This window comes from Syngnathus scovelli, chromosome 5 (assembly GCF_024217435.2).
Source record: "Syngnathus scovelli strain Florida chromosome 5, RoL_Ssco_1.2, whole genome shotgun sequence".
Classification (NCBI taxonomy): Eukaryota; Metazoa; Chordata; class Actinopteri; order Syngnathiformes; family Syngnathidae; genus Syngnathus; species Syngnathus scovelli.
Genome location: NC_090851.1, coordinates 5,721,295 through 5,739,768, shown reverse-complemented (window position 1 = coordinate 5,739,768; position 18,474 = coordinate 5,721,295). Strand labels below are relative to the sequence as shown.

Genomic DNA, 18,474 nt, shown 5'->3' with positions numbered 1-18,474 from the left:
GGACGTATGCATAGAAAAACGAAGCAAAAATTATGAAGTACATCTTTGTATTTATTTTTTGTTCCTTTTATACTTTGTTTCATGTGCAATGTTACATCTGTGTTAATATCTATAATTTGTATTTCACTATACAAAACTGATAAATAAAGTTGGGGAAAAAAATGATGAAGGCGGTGAAGGATTTTTTTTTTTTTAAATTAATTAATTAATAAGGTGTTAAGGAACTGATAACAGTGAGATGAGTGTGGAAAATCTGTTGTGGAACCTGGGCACAGTAAAAAAAAAAAAAAAAAAAAGTATGATGAACCAGTTACTGAAAATGCGCCTGCACGGATAATACAGATGAGCGAGCGTGATTCGAGGAAGGTGTCAAAAATGAAAGTACTACAAGTGAGGAATAACAACTGCTTGGTGGTGTGAACGCTGATAAGGGGCAAGGACAATCTGTTTCAGATGATGGAACATTGCAAAAAAAAAATTGAGCACATTGAAAATTGTGTCTGGTAGAATGCCAACAAAGAATATCAAAGTACAGCACAACTTTTAAAGTTATAAAATAGGACCGTGACCTTGTGCATTTTTTTTATTATCTGTGGAAATAGCACCTTCAATGTTCAAGTTTACACAATCAAATACTTGTTAACAAACTTAATTTCTTAATTTTTCTGTAATGTGATATCACAATTTTTTGACTTCAGATTATCATATTGATTTTCATTCAAATTTCATAAGAGCTATTTAGCTCAGCAAGACTATTACCTGGCACATGTTCCACAAAAAAAAAAAAAAAATAGGGTAGGAATAAACTTAAATATAAAAAAAGTAAAGTTGTATGTGTTGACAACTATGATTTCTCCAGCACGTGAGCCTGCGTAGATTTATACATGGATAAAGTCAATCTTGCTGCTTCATTCTACTTGCCTAACATGAGCAAAAAAAAAAAAAAAAAAAAACCTACTTGACTGAGGGAGGTGCAAAAGTTTAATAACCACTCTTAATAATTTTGGATTAAAGACCCTGTAATGAAATCAAGGAGCTCTGCTCAATAAATTGTGTCCCACTAGTAATGCTTCACTTCAGATGATTAAGATTTATATCTCCACTATAATTTGGTATATTTATTAATTTATTTTGTTAGAAATTTCAGATAATTGGAAGTGTGCTCCAATAAAGTCAGTTAATGAAATGGTCTAATTTATGTTTAATCGACCTAGCCCCAACAACACCAAAAGAAAAGGAAATCTCTTTTTATCAGTGAGATGCCTGAGGCTGTAAATGGCTAAATTCAGGTTATGCCTCTTATTTTTTTAATATGTGCGGGGGCTGATGTTTTTGTTTTGATACTACAATGGTGAGTCACAATGGAGGGTCCAAAATGCTAATGAAAGAACTGCATGGGTGGTAAAATATCACAAAAGTCATATTGTCTGACAAGAGCATCCTCGACCTACATATTTATGAGCTAGGACAGAACCTTTACCTCAACTTGCTCTTCAAGCTTAACGGCTGAGAAGGGCATGCCAAGAAACAAACATTTAAAAAATAAAATAAAATAAAAAAATTCATTCTGTAGAGTGTTGTCACAAACCAGACTAATGTGAAATAATGGTATTAATTAATTTGGTTTAATTTGTGCCGTTAAACTTTAGATTTTTCAAATTTTTTGCAAATTGTACAATAGAAGGTCAGTCAACATATTTTATTAGAGATATGGAAATGTAATCTAGCCCCCTGAGATCTTCTGAAACTTGTTTTGATGTGCACCTTTGTTAAGTGAATTTTTCAGCGCGTCAAGGCCACCGTGCAATCTGTTTGCCGCCCAAATATTTTCATCATTTCCCTCACCAGAAATCCTACACTAAGCAGATTAGAAAAAGATTAAAACCTAAAATAAAGCAGTCATGTGCGACAGACACCAAGGCCACAGAAGCGTGCAAGGGCAGAGAGAAGAAGAACCGTCAACATGCCTGGAATAAAATTCCTTCCCACAAAAGCATAGCATGAAATATGATTTGTCTCATCAGACCCGCAAAGCACAAAAAGGTTTCGTTTAATTTAGCCATTGCAACCCTGCTGGATTTTCCTTGTGCATCATTAACACCTGAGCCACCAAAGAAGGATTAAAAAGGTTCCACGTTGATTAATTGCAGCCCAAATGAGTAATTGTCCTGCTGTGATATTGAATGTGTTGTTTTGGTACCAGAAGGTTTAGTCTGGCAATGCATCACATCGTTCAATCTATTGAAGAAGATCTGTAGCTCACACTTTTTATATTTACAATATACTGTAAATATAAACCTGTGATTACATTTAATACTCTTCTTTTTAATCGAAAAACTTCCTGTCATTGCACCTAAAAGAAAAATAATTGGAAGCAGAAACATTGGCAAGTAGAACTCTAAAAGCACTTTGTTCTTGACTTTCTCGCGTTAAAGCTGAGCATATTAATTGGAGCAACAGATGGTTGGTTTCATTATTGCATCTGGAAATTGCTGATAGCTTGGAAAAGCGCCGAAAGTAAAAAAAGAAATATACAAAATATTAAGCGCTAATCAGGTCAACATTAAAAACTTAACATTAGCTTGTTGACTACCTCTTGAAGAGGAAAATTAAGACATTCATACCATAAAGACTTTTAGTTCTTTCTTTTTTTTTAGTGAAGACCTAATACTAAAAGAATAGCTGGGCATTTAATTAAATGTTTGTGATTAAATTGGGGGAAAATTAACAATTAATTGCTTCAGGGCACAATTAACAAACAATCAATTCTGACTGTTGATTCAATTCAATAGAATGCAGTTGTCTTTTCCTTATAACATCAAAACCATCGATCCACACTTTCTATTTAATGGCCAGCTTTATCTCATCCATGGCTATCTTATCCCCCCGCCACCCCCACGTTCTCAAGCCTGTAAAAACGATCCATGCAGTCAAGACATCGGCGCTTGTTTTGTTTTGAAAGAAGGCAAAAGTAATTAAATTCATACTATCATAGACCCGAAAATTGCTTTCGTTTGGTAATCCATCTCAGTAAACAGTGAAGTTAATTAGATTTCATAGAGCTGCTGTGTCATTGTTGTCTAATTGGCAGCTGAATTTATTCATAGCATTTCACCCTTCTACTGTGCGGACTGTCGATCACCTGACATCCGCAGAGGGGGGCAAACTGTCTGCAGCAGAAATTAATCCCTTAGAATAATGTTGTGCTTTCAAATTTGTGTCACTCATATCATGTTATTAATGGATTTTAAATAAAGAATTATACAGTCATCAAAAGGTTGACCAAGTAAGTGTGGCATAGTGTTAGCATATTGTTAGTATAAAAAGTAGAGGATGGTCTGATGTCATGGAGCAGATTAGTTTATTGAAATAATACTAGATGATCAAAGTAAAACTTCAGGCTAAAGTTGGCACTAACGTCTGAATTTCATAGAATCCTTGCTGATTTAATGCGATGGATACAAAACAAATACATTCCTGGATTCAATAAATAGAATGTCGTTGTTCAACAAAAAGATGTGGCATCAATATTTTACCAATTTGAGAGTGACATTGCAAAGCGACCTTTACCCTCATTAAATACTTTTGCTTTCTCAACACAATAGGTTGCCAAGGCAGCGGCAGCGGCTGACTCAGCCAGGTTGGCCAATAAAAATCTTCATTGTGATAATTTTGCTTTCTGTTAAAGACTTATCTCCCTCACATTGTCTTTTTATCTTATCAGTCCATATCTGTAGACTCCATCTCGAGGTGATTGCTGTCTGCTACCCGCTAAAATGGACCACCATTGTCAGTGTGCAGAAAGAGTCTTTCTTTTCATTTCAGCAAAATACGGCTAAAAGCGTTTTTTCTAAAAATCACCAAATATAACTTATTTTTGCTTTGTGAATTCTCCAAATGGATTTGGAGTATCATTTTGTAACTGAAGGCTATTATATTAACAAAATGTCGATCGAATATGAAAGAGCACAGCCGCCTGCTCAAAAATCAGGCAATTGGTGGCCTTTGTACATAAACATTTTTGAAATGATGCAGCTACCAAGTGTGAGCAGGTATTTTCCATCACTTTTATGATCTTTTATAGTTGTTATCACATTTGGAGTGCCTCAGGGATTTTCGCTTTTAGCTCCATGAAAGAGCATGCAGACAATTTGGACTTGGTGGTTTGACTTAGTGAGCTTCAATTTCGGCCAAGTGTATATGAGAAAGTGGTGGCCAATGAATGCCTGTCTATAAGTTAGGAAATTCTCTTTGCAGGTTTTTGCTGGCTTATGCAACACAAATAGCAACTTTATAATAAATATTACCATCGAGCAAGTTCTACAAAGTGATTTATTGTGATCTGAATATTCAAGGTAACCTCTGTAGTCCCCTTGGCAGTATAAACAAGTTTTTATTTTGGTGGAAATATAATATAAAACAAAATTAAACCAAGTTTTTGGCCCTTTGAGTCAATACTATTATCACAGACCAATGGAGACAGATCTCATCTTTTTAAAAGTAACCTTGAATTATTATTTGCCGTATAAATAAAGGCAAAAGAAGGGGATCCAAAAAATTTGTGCAGGTGCTATTTGTATCTGTTGGTGAAGAATGTCAACATCTTATTTGGAGTTTATTGCAGTACTACCACAGTATTAGCATTTTTGCATTGATCTTCACTTTGAGCTATAACCTAAATTTATGATGTGACTATTTAATCAGTATACTGTATTTCAACAAAGTCTTTGTACAGCAAAAATTAAAAACTCATTTAGGAAATGTATGTCCCTCTTTTGATTAATCGAGATCATCAGCAAATCTGCTCTGATCATTAAAACACTAAATCATTGCAGTTATTTCAGAATCAAAGAGAAAAATATGAAAATATTTTTGACACGGTTGGTCAAGGTAATATAAATTGTTCCTGCTGTATGCTGTCATTAAGATTCCAATCTGCAGTGCAGAACTCAATCAAACAAGGAACAAGTCAGTCGTGCAGCTCCGGCCAGGTGGATGATTACTTTTTCCGACACTTATTCGTTACATTATTGGAATTTTTTTTCTGCATGCCAAAATAAAATTAAATTATGCAAGAGCATTCATATATATATATACGCATTTCCTGGGGAAATTTCAATTTCCATTTACTTAAACTGTGCTGACATTATCATACATAGCCAGCCTGTACAAAATCATAATAAGAAACATAATAAGCTAGGAATGCTATATAGGACGAAGATACCTTCTGTATTTTATTCTGTATTACAAATTGCTGAAATTTGCTTGAAACCCTATCATCCAAAACTGTAATAATTTCATAGAAGAAAAAAAAAAAAACACTGCTCATTTAGATGGATTAAAAATATATATTCTAGCTCATAGGTGTCAAACTCAAGGCCCGGGGGCCAGATACGGCCCATCAAATCATTTTATGTGGCCCGCGAAGACAAACAAATTGTCTTCACTTTTGAAGACTAGAGCAATTTTTTTTTTTTTACCATTCATATTTTTAAACTATTTGAAAAGTTTTTACTAGTCTCTGATTTCAAAACTAGTTATTCATCAGTTTGTATGTGTATAGAAGACGTTGATAACGTCATAATGGCCCTACAAGGGAAACTATGAGCGGCCCACGACAAAAATGAGTTTGACACCTCTGTTCTAGAACATGAATGTTTCATTTTACGTATGTTTCAATACTAAATAATAGCCAGTCAGTGCTGGATTGTCCTCCTCACATTCTGAGATTTCTCTAGAAATGATTACATTCACTTGAGAGGGAAAGGTCTTGCACTTGAGCTTTAAAGCATTTTGATTGCACAGAACAAAGTGAGGAATAGTGCTGTGCCAAAGACTTGTCAGCACACTCTGGCTTATAATAAAGTGCAGTGCAATTTTATTAACCGGCTAGAGATCTGGATACAGTACATAGTGGATGGGAAATATTATAGAAAAGAATGTCAATATAATAAAGAAAAAAAAGGATGAGTTTGGGCTTTGTCGGGGGAAGTTTTCATCCAAGCGTTCAATATTTCATCCAAGAGCAGCTGCTATGTACACTTGAACACACATTACAGACACTACAGTGGAGCCCGAACACCCCACGGGGAGCAATGCCTTCTGGGAATATGATTGATGGATCTAAAGAGAGCAACATTTGTTTTCAAATGTTTTATCATTACTTGCAAACACTCACAGTCAATTCACAGCCTTTGAAACGTGTTTGTTTTGAAGAAACACACATTTCTGAATCGTTTCCATATGAAATACACATTTGCCGTAAATAGTGACGCTTGACAAGGTATTCACATAATTTTTTTTAAAAGATGTTTTTCAATTGTAGACAAAATAAGTTAATGACTCAATTTGTAAGTAGAAAGCAGGTTGTTCAGTAATGCACAAAATTATATTTTTGTTCCTCATTTCTACTAACATTTTTATGATGCTCAATTTAATTGGCTCAGTCTGAACAAAGTCAACAATAAATAACAAATCTCATAATAATGCTAATTAAAAAAATATGCGTAGGCTTATAATATAGTACATGCAGTGGATTTCTTCAATTTTAACTACTAATTTTAGCTAAATTGAGTTACATTTCTTCATTTCTACTTGTACCACAAAACCCCCTTTGGTGACATGCTGCCCTGCTACTGATTACAACTTGGAAAATAGATGCAATAATGGAGCCCAGAATGGGTTGAGGACAACAAGGTCAAGCTCGGTAGACAGCCACGATACATCAGCCGATCCAAAGTCAGCCCTCATCACTTATTAGCACCTTTCCTACTGCGCTTCAAAACGAGTTTGCTAGCAAATGTCATCCGAGGCGTCCAATTTAAGCATCTGCCTGCTCCTTATGTTTTCTCTGCATGTTCATCTCCACCCCCAGATTCTCTATATATGCTGTTTTAAATCCCACTTCATTTCAATCCCACTTTATCATTGCTCCATAGCCTGCATAGTATGTGCTGTGTTATTTTTGCTCTTGCCACCAGATCAGTTAACAAGCACACTCCTAATTAGTGTTACTTCTCATCTACTGTACAACCTGCACGTTTTCATTTGTGGATTTGCGCTTTGACTTTGGTTGAGCTGCAACTGTTCATTTGTTTTGTTGATCCACTTGGAACATATTTAATAAGTCGTCCGGGGAAATTGTTCGAAAGAAAATGCATGAGGAAAAAACACCCCATAAATTACACAATTGTATATAAAAGTCTTTTTTTTTTTTTATTCCAAAAGCATGTTTTTAATATGTAACATATTCTTATTTTGCCACATGTAGAAAGGCATAAAGTAAATATAACAAACACAATAATCATTGTGCTGGTGTCATTCTCTACAAAGTATTTTTAATCAAAAAAACATTGATTTTTTTGGGTTGCAAAGAGCTGAATGTGATGAATAAAATGAGAGTTCACACTTTTCATCAGTGAATAAGACATACACTGTCCAGGTTGCCTAGAAACCTCACAGTTCTGAAATAACCCCGACTGTTAAATTAATTTGAAACTATTTTACACTTTCTGCAGATCCTTCATGTGGTTAGTCCTTTTTTGCCATCATGTATTGAACTAATGATAATTCTCTTGTCAAGCAACATAAAATTATGCACCGCCGTCCTGTCCAAGAAAATTGATGATTTGCTGAGTCCAATTTATTCCGACAAGCATTGATTATGTAAAGACGTCAGCTCTGCATAATATTCTGAAATCATATATTTGATTTTCTGTGTGACTTGGCTCATTCATATTGTTGTTATTATTTGACTTTCTCAGAAATCCCGCGCTGTTATTCTTTGACTTTCTCAGAAATTCTGTCCTCGCTCCCTTTGCACACACACACACACCAAAGTATAAACACACACATACAACACAGACACAAGGGGGATAGAACATTAGCGTGCGATTCAAATGTAACTGCATCTTTGCCAAGAACGCAACAATCAAACAAAGCTGTTCCAGAAAGGAACATGAAAAAAACAAGCATTGTGGGAATGTCTTTGGCTGTCAAAGTGGGACAAAATTACAATAGAAATATCAGTTGTTGTAAATGTAATTGTGAAGCAAGTGTGGAGAAACTTTTCATCCTTAATATCAAAATCAATGCATAATTGCAATGAAATTGATATCGATGTGAGGACAAACATCCAAACAAAACAAAAAACAAAAAGGTTTGAATTAATACATCTACAGCATTCACATATAACATGCATTAAATCAAAGTTGTTGAGAGAAAGAACGGTTGAATCAAAGCTTTGCCACTTTATTGATTGTACAGCGCTTCAGCCTGGTGCAGAAGGAGTCTGCATTGCATACTAATAGCTCCTTAGCGACTGGGACACAATCCAGCAATGTTTTGGTCGCTTTAGCAAGTAGTCACCATTAGAAGATGATCTGTCCTTCATAATTGTGCCGCACATCAGTCAAAGTGGGCATCTATCCACATCTCTGCGACACTCCATTTTCACAGTGAAAATTGTGGCCTGTGGCAACTTCGCCCCGCTGTCATCATCAAAGGTCTCCCAGCACAATGCATTCATTTGATTGCACTCTCATACATGTTCATTTCTCCAAAATATTAAAGGGCATTTCAGTCCTCCCAGTATGTTTCTCAAAATGTATTGTGACTCAGTGTTTGACCTAGACAAATGATCAATGTTTCGACTTCGTGTCTATTTATTGACAATGTGATTATGAGAGTGAATAGTGTCTCATCCATTTGGCTGACAAGCAGTCCGGAGTAGAGTCCACTAGTAGGCTCCAGCTCCCTTTAACCCTGAATGGGATAAGTACTAACTGGGTGGATGGAAGAAAATCAATATAAAGCACAGACCAGAGCATTACATTGAAAGTGCATTGTTTAGTTTTTTCTCTTCATGATTGTGCCTCCCCTGACCGCACGTCCCTCGCCGACAACTACGGATGCATTGAATGATTAAAGATTGCCTATGTCAACATGAATGTGGATTTTGTCATCTAAGCCATTTTATCATAGCTAAATAGAGAAATGCCTCACTAACACATATTTAACTAATGCGTCATTGACAAATATGGCATTGACTTTAAAGATTGCTATTCAAATTTGATTAATTTACCTAAAATAAAAAAAATATTTAAAAAAGTGGAAATAAAACGAGATCATGGCAAAAATACTCTGACTGACAATTAAGTGTTTTTGTTTTGTTTCTTCAAAAGCCTGTTGCAGGCCTTATAGGAAGCAACAAGCCCTAACAACTGAAAAGGTTACTTCGGCATTGAATCAATATGGTTAGCACCACCCTAGAAAAAAAACACTTAAACATTTATAAGGTCTAGCTCTTGAATGATTTATGAAACTGCGCTTGCCAAATAATAAAAAAAAAAAAAAAAGGTACAAATGGCACCACCAACATGTAAACAAAAGTTGTGCTACAGCGCTACCCCGACTATTGCGAAGAGTAATTTGCAAGCAACTATGGTATTTGGAATTTGGTTATAATATTGATGCGTCTGCCTGAACACCCATAAAAAGCAAATAAGTCCCCCAAAGCAACCAGGATGAAATAAAGATAGAAATGATTGTTGAAATTCCTCTGCACAGCCCGCAGAAGTACGTGAGCTAACCCATAATGTATTACAAGTCATCATTATTCAAACAGTAACGATTATCCACTAAGGAGCTTAAATTTCATACATACTCATAAGCAAAAAGAGCCGATATTCACATAAATTATACTCACAGAGGATGAGACAATGAAATCTCCATTAAGTGGGGTTTTCATGAAATTAGTTTTCATCCAATTCTGCTAATTTTGAACGCACAGGGCCTGCGCAGGAACAAGAACGGAAATACACGCAGACAAAAGACACTCACTCTAACCCAAACTATAATCCCAAACCGCCTAACTAACTTTAACCCCCTAACACTCATCCATAATTGTCATTGTTCTTGTGAGTACCTTAACATCATAGTCCAATATAGCAGTTAATCAAAAGTGTTGTTTAGCAAGACTTCCAGCAAAACATCTACCCACACCTTTAAAAAAAAAAATAATTCAATTGCACCCTTTAAACACGTCGTGAAATGAACTAAATTGATCCTGAAGTGATAGCAGATTAAACCAGAGTGTGGAGGAGATGTTATTGTGAAGTCTCGAACTGAGTTTTAAATGGAGGTAGATATCACGCCTTAATTAGCACCTGACAGGTTAACACATTTGAAACTTTTTTACTTGTTTGCCTCCTCTTGACCAAACTTTCAAGAGTTTTTTCTCTTTAATGAACGGATTTCTTGCTCACTGCAAAGTCAACGTGCAAATTTTGTGTTTTGTTTTTTTATGCTATATGTATTTACACAATGGACTGTGATAATAGCAAAAATCAATTTTCTTCAGGTTTTTCTATTGTCACTTCAAAACAGAGATGGCAATAAATAATCTGTAACCCAAGTTTTGACCTTCAAGTCTCAAGTTTCTGTGACAAAAATTAAGTGAAATCTTAAAGTTTCTCAGCACCAAAACATAACAGTTCAAAACCTGCCCAAAAAAAAAACTGAATTTAATGAATGGTAGGATTTTGCCAGCTCAAAGCTTGTGTGAAAATTCTAATACAGTCCTCAACCGCGATCCCTCAATTGGAGAGATGAAATATTAAAAAGCGCCATTCTGCCATGAAATAAACTTATGAAAACTCCAGAAAATGTATGAGATTTGGCCCCATTCTCCGAGCACCCCGCCTCTCCGCTCCAATTTCTTTTTCAGAAGAGATTGAAAAGTCTCTTAGCGTCTTCCGTCTCATTTCTACGCCTGTCACAGATCTTTGCTATGGAATAATGAAGAGGGGATGCTTAGAAGTGTACGTATAGATCAAACGCTTTATAATGCAGTCCAATAAAACCGGGAACTCTAAACGGCATTAACCGTAATGACCTGGCGCCAAATCACCACCAGCTTTTAAAAAAAAACAGACATACTGTACTTTTTGCGTTTGCCAATTGAGGTTTGAAATTTAGCGATGGAGGAAAAGAGGAAAGGAGCAAATGAGAATGGGAGGGGTTGTAGATAAGATGAGGAATAATTGCTTCTTTCATAAAAAGGAGGGGTAGTGCGCAGAGGACGGACGAGGAAGGTGGTTATATTAGAGTCACACTCTCCAGCTTTTAAAGGTCACCTGTGATGTCAACGTGTCTAGTGAACGCATTCTCAACTTACCTTCCAGAATTTTGGAAATTTAGCATTTTACGTGACAATTTGGTGTCATAAAATAAATTAGACCAGTTGAAACCAGGTTTAAGTTGGTGCGCAGGTGATTTTAGTGTCTTTGACCAAGGCACAGACAGCCAGATTTTGCCTTCCGCTGATAAGTGTACTGAATCTCAACGTATTTCATTTCATAAATATGACAACATGAAACCTTCTGAATTGCTGTCAAAGCATCCTGCTTTTTAGTCCTACATTGATCACAGCTCCCTGAGGGTGAATCGGACATTCACAAAGGTAAAATCACAGGCAGACATCACATCATGTCATGTCGTTGTCTCAAAGCGTTTTAAAATGTGCAACAAAAAAAAAACTCAGTTGCGGTTCCAGAGGGGCATTGCTTTGATATACTGGCACATGTTAATCAGCACTGGCTCTGCCAGAAATTTGGATCCCTGTGAAAATAATAATGCCAGAGATTTTCCAGTTCGAGGGCTTCTGTCAGTCGCTTGGAACGGTACGGCAGGTTTCTTAATCAGCATTGCAATATCGCCGCGCAGGAGGCTCCATGAGCAGTCCTGCACTTTTCACAGAATGAACAGTTCTAGCGTGCGTAAAAAACACTTTTCTTTTGCTGAGAATCTCTTATGTGGCTTGTCACCTTTGACTCTGCTGCATTCTCACCATTCTATCAGTCCTACAAATCGGATGTTTGAATGTTTAAGTGGCTAACCCATCTTCACCTCTGTTTGCCTTATGCTGCACTTAGCTGACCCAGCACCTCCACTTTCTCACAAGAGCCACTCACCCTTTGCTCCCATCAGCTTTGTCTGCATTTTCTTATCGTCATTGACACATCTCTTCCCTTTGAGCACTTTCAAGTTTTTTTTGCCCTTGCCCAACAAGCAACTCTCGTCTTGCATTGTGCTGAATTTTAGCCTCATTTCATGTCATCCCATTTGCTTAATCCTCCATTTACCTTCCATTTTACATTCTGCCCACTCACATTTACCCTCCCTTACATTCGCTACCTCATCATCTTTCCCGTGCTCCCAATATCATTTTTTTAAAGAAGGGACGTTAACTCATTTTTGTTGTGGGCTGCATCGTAGTCTTAGTTTCCTTCAGAGGGCCATTATGACGATCAACGTCGTATATTATATACACAACAAACTGATGAATAAACTAGTTTTGAAATCAGAGACTAGTAAAAACGAAAAACAAGATTTTAAAAAGATGAATGGTAATGAGAAATTCTAGAAATGTCTCTTTTTTATAAAAGTGAAGACAATTTGTAATTTTAGTATTGACACATGAACTTGATGCATAATTTGTCTTCAGGGGCCACATAAAATGATGTGGCGGGCCGTATCTGGCCCCCGGGCATTATGTTTGACACCTTTCTAGAAGCCCCTTCACCTCTTTGCTCAAATACACTTGATCGACATCTTCAGTTAGTTGATTGACTTTGAATCTCACCCTTGTTTATTCAGTTTTAAATGCCTGGGTTTAACTCCAGGTACATTTTTGGGGGGTAAATGCTCATAGGAGTGTAATTCAAGAGGTCAGATTTGAACATTTTCCATGGTTTTCTTAGTAATAGCCAAAATCACTTGGGCAGTATGAGTAAAACCCCACAGTGACCCCAGGCCTGGCGAACCAGAGATGGAAAAACGGAAGGGGCACAATAATGCTTCTGGTTGCCGCTGCAGGATGTTCCAAATGGGGGGGTTTAAAGAATGAATTGTCGTTCCAAGGAAGTGGAGAAGTTGACCTCCTCCACCTCGAGCATGCTGTCAAGAGCTGTAGACTGGATGAGGTCGGCACGGAACATCTTGAGCTGTAATACAATCCCCACAGCAACAAACTCGCTCGTACTAACGTGTTGTATGCACACAGACAAAAAAGAAAATCACAAATGGTTGGCAGCAAAATGATATGACAGGTAATAACCCTCGATAAGGTCATACACATCTGACAAAATATTCATATCAGGAAAAGCCGTCGTCAATCTCGCGGCAAACACAAAACGGCCTGCATGGAATGCCAAATCCATCGCCCACCTGCAATCGCACACATGCATGCACACACACTATAGTCCCAGTGGGCACAACGGCGCTGCATCTGTCTTGTAGTACAGCCCGTGGCTCTCACCAATTAGCAGAGCAGAAGAAAGAGATTTGAAACATGATGACACTATAGTGTTTTTTCCTCCACAAGCCACAGAGGCCCCCCAAAGCACAAATCACAAGTGATCAGATCACATCAAAGTCCCAGCACAGTCCAAATGGCACACACACACACGCACGCACGCGCACGCGCACACACGCGAATGCATACTAACTTCGCTCAGTGATGTCGCCCATTACAGTATGTAAATGTCCCTAATAGTCATGAATGATTGTTTAATAATAATGTCCCCAAAATATAGCATAGCAGCTCCACTAAGTTACCAAAACTGCCAAAGCCAGCTAAATATTCTAAAATAAATCTACAATATATTAATAAGATGCCCGCAGTCTCCATGAGTCATTGCTAAATGTTTTTTTCTTTTTTCTTTTTTTTACTACTAGCAGCTGCAAATGTCATTTTTACACCAATGTGACAATAACAATCTCTGAGGCAAATACTTTTACCATTTATATTTATCTTTCACCTTTAAATTTAAAGAGCACTTGGTTGCTTTCGCGATTAATATTACGCTGCTCTGTCAATGGCACATGTTGACATGGGAATTAAATATTGTAACCTAAATCAGCGGTTCCCAACCTTTTTTTTGCGCCACAGACCGGTTAAATGTCCGACAATTATATAAATAATACATTTATAATAAATATATAAATACGATGAAATAAAATGATACGACTTGCATAAAAACAAATGCAGAGCGCATAAAAATAAAACTCACCATGAAGTTTCTGCTGTGTCGCTTTGTTTTGGTCGCTGTAACCGCATAAAATCCCGTTGGAAAGGGAAGCAGGATTTTCAGTGCTTTTGTGGCGATCTCGGGATATTCTACCTTGATTTTAATCCAGCTTTCTTTTTCTTGGAAATTGTAACCTCTTCTTTTGTCTCCACATTGTGAGCATTTTCCTCTTTCCAAACTTCTCTTTTTCTTATATATTTTGCTCGCTTCGGGACGGGACCGGGACGAGCGTCTTGACCTGAATTCACCTGTGTCAAGGACAGGTGCACCGACGGATGTAATTTGGAGAGAATCCCCAGATTTTTTTATATTTTTCAAAATAAATTCATACTCATTTTTGCTTACTTTGCGGGCTTGACTAGGGAAACATGTCATGTGACCGGGACGAGCGCCTTGACCTGAATTAATTGATCGTCGATAATATATAATATATTTTTTTTTCTGTGCGGCGCGGTACCAAATGACCCACGGACCGGTACCGGTCCGCGCCCCGCTGGTTGGGGACCCCAGACCTAAATCATTATTTTGAAATCCAGTAAAACAGACATTGATCAACATTATTATTAAATAAAAATAAAATGTATGATTATCTCAGAATAGTGTTAAAGCCTTTAAAGTTTTATATTGTAAAAGCTGTTATGAATATTCCAAAAGTAAGTAATGTAGAGAAAGATGCTTTTTAGCAACTCAGTGCAAAATTCTGTTGATGTTTTTTTTGTGTTGGGATTGACTCCTCCAGCTGTGTTGCCATGGGCTGGTTCCTGCATTTGCCTCAGACGCATCACTCACTGGCTTGGTAGGGATTCTGCGTCCTGCTACGTTCTCAGCTCGGCTTTCATCCCATCTCAGTGGGAAAATCCCGCCAAAATAAAGGCTACAGGTTTACACTCGCCTGCCTGACCTTGTAAAGAGCACCATATGTGATCCATTCGCATCTTAACGGGCCCTTGTTGAACTTGTGAACTGAACGTGTCTGCGTGCACACTCGACGGCAAAAGTGCCCTTAGGTGTGTTCACGCGTGGCGGGGGGGCATGTTCACAATAAAACCACTTAAGTGGAGAAATACCCTCCATCTTGAGTCATTACCACGCTGTTGTCTTTCTCAACCTCAATGCCTATATGATCACGGAAATGGAAGCTTGCCATTCATCTATTTTTCATGCCTGTTGTGTAGTTTTCTTGCATTCTAAGGCTCCAGCCTCCATTCTCCACTAAAAATAGGAGACCTTTAATATCATCCTCTACCTGCAATCCTCCATCAACTCATCTTCCCTCTCACTGCCTCAGGAGAGGTGCGTCTAAGTGTGTAAGGAGGTGTAGCGAGCTTGTAGTCGGTGCTTCTGTGTATGCGTACTTCAGTGTCTATATAAGAAAAACAACTCATCTCCTTACTCATCTCCTCCCGGAACAAATGCTTCCTGAGTGTTTTTTTTTTCGAGGGGTGTTACAAGGCACCATCTCCCCTCCAACAATAATGTGCCCTTTTAAAGACACTCTATACTACACACACACACACACACACACATACATCTATCCGCACTGTCTGTCCGCCTGCCCCAGTTAAGAGGACACGATGCTCAGTGCTCCTCTCAGCATGGCAAAAAACCTTGGTGCCATGTCAAGAATGATATTAGGAGAGCAGTGGAGTAGAAGGAGGGCAAGACGTGAGGCATTGCATTAGTGTATATGCTATGCTTTAGCGTGTGTGTGTGTAAATGTGTGTGTGCATGTCTGTGTGTGTGTGTGTGTGTGATGACCATATGTTACCTCCTTGTGTGCTCTTTTATTAATGATTGTGTGCGAGCTGTTGCTCATGCTTCTTATTACAATTCTTCATAGATTTTTGCCAGTAGGAAACTCAATATTTCAGGAAATAGCTTGTAGCCTACTGGATTGTTTCAACTCGAGTAAGGTTATAAGGGGATGTTTATATTGTTAATATTGTCATATTTAGGACAAATATCAAATTATTTGACATTTTTTTTTCTTTATAAAAAGGTGTGTATGGGAAAGCTGTGTTCAAGGACCTGAAAAATATCCAATTGGTTTTACAAATCATTTGGGATTCAGCGTTAGGTACATGGAAAGCCATCTCTGTTGTTGACCAGTGGTGGAATCGTAGTGGCATCCATTTCAACTTAGCAAAATGAGTTCTTGCCCTTTGTAAATGAGGCATATTTGTTTCAGTGACGTGAAGTGTGATATGTGTGTGTGCGCTGATCCAAGCACCATGACTGCCCTGCAGTGTATTGCATGTGAGCCGGCAAAGATAGGTTAGCCCCACAGGTTGGACCTTGTCTCTTCTTGTTATGACATGCAGGTAACATCAGGTAATAGAATCCCCCCACCCCCACCCCCCTCTCTCTCTCCCTGCTACCCTTCTCTCTTTCTGAGCGTAACCTGGCCTGGGGGTCTGGCACAAGTTGTGAGTGCCGTGTGCTGCAGTGCACTGGCCATCCTCTTCACTAATTGAATTATCATCGCGGAGAAACAGCTATGAAACGGCATTCATGTTGGACCTGCCCCTTGGCATCAGCCGGCCAGCAGGGAGCGTAGGGGAAAGGGGGGGTGAGGCAGAAGCTTGTGTGTGTAGATGCATATGAGTCGGTGTGCTGAAGGCAGTGTGTGAGCGTGTGTTTGCGTACGTGTGTGCAATGCGCCTCCGCTTTAATTTCTGTCTCAGAGGAAAGTGTGATTGAACACAAACCCTTTCGCCAGCGGCTCCAAACAGTCACATGAGGAAACTACACAAGTGTAGATGAAAAGGAACTCTTAGTTTCCTTTATTTTCCTCCTCCTCTCTGTCTATCTTGATAGCATCATTTTCTCCATCTTTCATTTATTTTTCCATAATTAGATGAGTAAGGATATCATCATTACCAAGAGTCCAGTTTTTCAATTCCTGCTAACTTTTTTTTTATCTACTTTGGCCAATCACATATTGCTTAGTTTAGTTTTGGAACATGGAAACTAAATATAGGGTTCTAGTTTTTCTGTTAGGGACAGTACTCAATGTGCAGCAGAGAGTCGCCAACTGTAATTTTTTTGTGATGGTCCATTTCAGTCGCATCACTCGGAGTGGCTCATGCAAATGACATACGGATGAACATGAATATCAAATACGTCATTGTTGCCTAATTGTGCCCTGATTTCATCCTGTTTGGCGACTTTTCAGACGAAATAAGAGTAACATGATGTTAGCTCGGAAAGTTGAGTTCCATCCGTATGAATCTCTGCTACGGCAGCATTAAGTCTATCTCAACGCTGACGTACAAATCGAAGTTCAGAACACAGATTACTGAAAGAGTCTTAAAAGCGACCTCAATTCTGCTAATAGACAACACAAATAAAAGAATGTCCAACCTTTATCACTGAATAGGGATTTAAAAAAAATACAGCATTCAGTTAAATGCAGGATGTGTGTATCCAGCACGGTGGAATTTGTTTGGCCTTGGTGGAAACATCTACTCCAGTGTGAAGTATGTTTCTGTTTTTCTCCTTCCTCCAATGGGCTTTTAAATGGGCATGTTTTAGCAACTGCACTTTTCACTCCACCTTCCACTTGCATTTTACCAAGAATCCTTGAGTGTGCACCGGTGTATTTGTGTGTTGTCGTCACTGACCATCTGGCCTCGGACTTTTTCTTTCAATGGATACAATCGCAGTTGGTGGAGGGGGAGAAGCTACTCTTCTCTCGCTCATTTAACTCCATCCCTCCCTGTCTCTCTCGCTTCATTTAACCTGCTCCACTTCTTCTCCACAATGCGTGTGTAAGTGTGCACGCATCTTTGCAATGTGTGTGTGTTCTTCATTTTGCCTCTTCCTAGAATGTCACCCCGTGTGATTATCTCGTATCGGTCAGTAATTGAGAACGAGTCACCTACGCGCCGCTAATGGGAGGTGTTTGACTTGTGAGGCTGCACTCAACATCGTGACTCAACCTGCTGACTGCTAATCTCTGTCGGGTGGGCTTGCGGCTCAGTCACCCTGATACTAATGAGTATGAACACTCAAATGATTAAAAAAGATCAATAAGGTTAATGGGTAGAAAACTATTGAGGTTGATGCCCTGAAACATGCGGGTGGGTCGGCCGGAGTCAGTGTGTTATTTTGGTCAAGTCCGGTTTGGGACTGATTGACCTCGGGTTGGGCAAAACCATTCAAATTAAGTTCCGTAAATTTTGAAAAAATATATATTTTCAAATCTTGCTGACTCATGCTCAAAAATGCAACACACACACAGAAAAAATGAATTTGACTTTCGAGGTTCCACTGCAATGTCTTCATGCATGTCTGTGTGAAGGTTGTTAAGTGGGAGACATCCTCATTAATGTGTCTGCTGCTCCACAGTGACAAACACAAGTTGTGCAGAACCGCTCTGTCT

At 38.3% G+C, this 18,474-nt stretch overlaps 1 long non-coding RNA gene across 2 annotated transcripts in view; it reads right to left on the bottom strand.

Moving 5' to 3' along the window:
• The window catches only part of LOC125969340 (uncharacterized), a 65,179-nt gene extending 50,826 nt beyond the window's left edge, over positions 1-14,353 (bottom strand). For both annotated transcript variants that reach the window (XR_011086882.1, XR_007481525.1), the window contains exon 1: positions 14,073-14,353. This is a non-coding gene — a long non-coding RNA (uncharacterized lncRNA). The remainder of the gene's footprint in view (positions 1-14,072) is intronic.
• Between the last annotated feature and the right edge of the window lie 4,121 nt (positions 14,354-18,474).